Here is a 4,505-nt window from a genome sequence, read left to right as displayed (position 1 = left end):
TGTGCATAATTGTATTATATAACTGATTGTTTTTACTCTTTTCTTGTCTTTGGTTATGCAGCAGTGCAGAATTATAATGAGTTTTTATTGAACTGTCACATTGCATGATGACAGAGCAAAACATATCATAAAGAACATTCTAGAACTGTTGGTGCCAAGCCATTATGAAAATGGAGACATATCTATCTGGCACACATGTATTTTTCTTTTTGTTTTTCTAAGCTTTATTGTTTCTCCTTTTGCCAATTTGTAAGGGTATTTAAAGTTTCCCAGTAATAACTGTAACCATGGACTATTTCTATGCTTTGTGATCTTTCGAATACTATAATCCAAAGAAAAACAGTGAGGTTTGCAGTTAGTTGTGAATCCCGAGAGAAAGGGTTCTATTCTACACTTTGAGCACATGTCTCAGGTGGATCTGAAATCATTGATGTACTTCTTTGAGAGCTTTACGGCTCGGAATTATCTGCCACACATTCACATCTTACCTATTACCCACATCCATCTCCCAAATGATCTAACAGTAAAGAAAATTATAACTTGATTTGACATTTTAAGCAAGTGCACTTTTGTCACAAATCATTAATAAATACCCAGGAGAATTTAAAATAAATATTCTAAAGAATTTTAAGTTGTTTACAGACAGAGCGAGGATTAGTCATTGTTTTCGCAATATGAAGTAGGTGTATACCACAGACAATGTGTAATTTTAAACGTACTTCTGAGATGTGTCTGCCTCCCTCAAGTAGGATTAGAGAAAAGAAACAACTGGCATATTCCCAGGAAGCTGACAAAAAGCAGCCAGTCCCATGATTGGAATCCACTCCTCTTTGTAAATGTCCTGGACTCAGGAATTAAAATGTTTAACCTCTATTTGTGAGAATGATGAGATGGCGTATCAAGTAATTGCCTCACCCCTTTACACCAATTATTCTGTAGGCATGTTTCGTGTTCTTTTCTGAAGTCCTATGCTACAGGCTTGCCAACTTTAGTGTCTCAGAATCACCTGGTGAATTTGTTAAAAGACCAATTTCCAAAGCTCATACCGCAAAATTCTAATTTGTTAGGTTGATGCTGGAGGTAATTGGCTGGAAACACTTGAAGATATATTGGAAGTGGATCATCACCAAAGAGTAGTTCAGTTTTATGAGTTTAAAGCTTTTTCTGAGATGGATGAAATAGTTTATCTTAAAGATATTTTTATACCTGCTTGTCACATGCTCCCAAGTGTCACATGCTCACAAGTAAACATGTGTCCAAGTTTAGTTCAGGTCTAGTCATTTGTTCTGCTTGGCGTTATTCTTCATGGGTTCCCAATGGAGTTAGAACTTCAGTACCAGCTCTCCTACCAGGCCTGAAAATTAGGTTTCAAAACCATCCTCCTCTCACTGATGGAGCTAGTGTTGGCTAAACATTTATAGCTAACAGAACCTTTTCCCCTGTGTATATCTGGAGTTAGAAAGTTGGTGAATTATTCACTCAACCTTCAACAAATATTCGAAACACAACGGATAGCTAAATGGTGCTCTGTTCAGTGTGTGAATTACTGTCATGCTTCGGTTATGCGCATCTTGCTTTGCATGACCCTTTCATACTTGGAAGGAAACATGTGAAAACCTCTCACTAAGTACATAGAAAATTAGAAAATGGTTTATTTTGAATAAAATGTATCTGCGATTTACATCCTCAGCTCTGGATATGCCCTGAGAAAAGAAATTCGTCAGTAGCTCCAAAAACAGCAGAGCTGTCAGGGACATTTTCTTCCCAGTATTTCTGCTTGCTTATTTCTTCCCTTTGAATCGTGAAGGAAATGTGGCAGCTGTACCTTATTTTTTTTTTTTGTCTCTGCAAGCCTCAGGGCACATGTGCTCAGGAACTGAAGTTTAATACACTTAAATAAATTTATCTCTGCGCTAATAACAGAAACTACAGTGACTGTCAGAGCATGTCAGACTTTTTTTTTTTATGCACAATATGCGGGCGGTCGATAGATGGAGTTCCAGATGAAAATGCCTCTCTTTTCAAGCTAGTCTTTAAACACATTAAATTTTAATGTGCAAATATGATTTTATAACTCTTAGGGAGAACCAACAAAAGTGTGTTATTTGGCCACCTCCAAAAAAATAAGTCGTCGTATTAAAGTTATCATTCGGTTATTAGCAACATTTGCTTGCAGGATAAGTTAATGGAGTATTCTAGGGAAGATGGATAAAGGAGAAATACCTTTTAAAAAACTAAGTAATGTTAGTTTTCTAAGAAATCATATTTTCATTAGAGTTGTTAACCTTTAACCTATGTGAAAGTTCTAGAATATTATGTAAGGTTTTATAAAATGATTTATCTGGAAAATGTTAATATCTATTTTGTGTGTTTTTTTTCACTTTATGTATACATGAAGGATAACATAAAAGGTATTATGTGCTAAATAATACTACGGGATTTTCTTAAAAAATGATGCCCCAAAATAAATTGTTGGAAGGCAAAAGATACAGTTATTATTTGTAATAAATAACAGAATTCATCACCAAAGACTTAGAATGAGGTAAATACTATATTTAAATATTAAAGTTTCTGACAAGAGAAAATATGGGAATAGCTGTATTACCAGATTGTCTAAGAAATATTAGAAATCAGCAAAATGCGTATTACCTTATTTCTAAATTACAATACAGATTAATTTATTGTATATATCCTATGCAAGGGACAATTATACACAAAAGACAATGTTTTCAAGAGTGGTCTTGCAGATTTGGAGTTAGGATTTGGGGTTGCCTGTGGGCAAGTTCAAATTTGTTCTTATATACAAAAATGTATGAATTTGTGTAAGTATCTGGGCAGGTAGGTACTCAAGTAAAATCTTAGAATTTTAAAACATAGAGCATTATAGTCTTAGGTTTGGAAAATGATTAAGGCAGTTGCATTTAAATACAAGAGAATCTGAATATAATAGAAATCCAATTATTAATGTAATAGGTATTCTACAAATCTGATAAATAGCATTACTGACTGACAGACCTACTCATAAGCTACAAAGTGAGTCTTTAAGACCCACATTAATGATCATAACAGATTTTAAAAATTTTAGTAAGTAACTGAAATTTGGAATATACCTGTCCCAATCATGAGTTGAATTTTGCCATGAGAGTCATGTTTTCTGTTGAGTTGGAATTTTCTTTTTTTCTGTTCTTTCTTTTTCTATTTTTGTTGTTTCTTTCACTCTTTTGCTTGTTTGCTTTCTTCTCTCTTTTGGTATTTCTTAACTGGAATTATCTAAGACCTTTTAATCATTATTGGAAGAGTATTAATTTTACTTCACAACATTAAACATGTATACATTAAATCTACCCAAAAACAAAACTGAAGCATTCTACAGATGTTAAATAAATAAGTAATGAATCTATAAACCATTTCAACTTGGAATTTAATCTGTGGAACAACTGTTTTCATTCAGATCTCCAACTCTTCCACAGTTAGAATTTGTGATCTTTTGCAATAAAGAGAGAGTCTTTCTCATTACATGGGAGGAATGGAATGCTAACATTCCTTGCACTTCATAATTTCCTCTCATAGATTTGGAGGGGATTTGCCTTTACAGCTTTCTTATTTATCTCACATTCACAGTTTTCAGAGAGATTGAGGTAAAAATAATTATATACATCAGGAAGAAATGATTAAAAGAAGCTGTGATCATTTTTGACTATTGTCATAATGCCATTTTGTAGAGTAGAGCTAAACCGTGACTCCAAAACACTGATTAGGAATTCAAGTGAAATTTACCACAAGTGGGTGGTATTTTAATAATATCATACTGTGATTATAAGTGAGTGTAGCCAATAGTATTTCCTTTGCTTCCAGAAGCTTTTCAGTAGAGCGGAAGGAAGTCTTAAATTATATTTTCTGTCAAAGTAGCTTTGTCAGAGCAATACCTGCTTGACATTTTCTAAGATGTTGTCACTTAATACATGGTTACACTATGTACATTTCAAAAGCCCAACAAATTAGAAAGTGACAGCTGATTAATCTGCATACATTTTAAGGAGTGTTATCTGAATAGTCTTATCAGGAAGTTAGATGTTGCATTTTAGATTATAAATTCACTTCATTTGTGACTCTGATATTAATTGAAACCAATGTGGCCAGCCACCCCTTTCTTTTTACAAAATTAATTTCTACTGATTGATTAAAAAGAAAGAATCCAAAAGTCTGAGGCATTACACACTAAAGAGATCACTTTTTGAATGTCTGGTCTCTTTAAAACAAACTATCATCATTTCAGGTGGATGATGACCACGTAGCACTCTCCTCCATTAGGCATTGTTTTTTTTAGGTTCACTGGAGGTTTTTCAGTCACTGAGAAATCTTTTCCAGAGAGCCCTGTGGGGAAAACTGCCAATCTTAGCTGGGGATGGTGGGTGCTCATATTATTTTCTTTACTTTGAGAATTTGTGGTTAGAACTCCCATGGGCTAAAGTGAAAACCTAAGTATTTCCCAAATCCTTTGAGAG

Source organism: Myotis davidii, unplaced genomic scaffold (genome assembly GCF_000327345.1).
Source record: "Myotis davidii unplaced genomic scaffold, ASM32734v1 scaffold268, whole genome shotgun sequence".
NCBI lineage: Eukaryota > Metazoa > Chordata > Mammalia > Chiroptera > Vespertilionidae > Myotis > Myotis davidii.
This window is presented reverse-complemented; position numbering follows the sequence as displayed.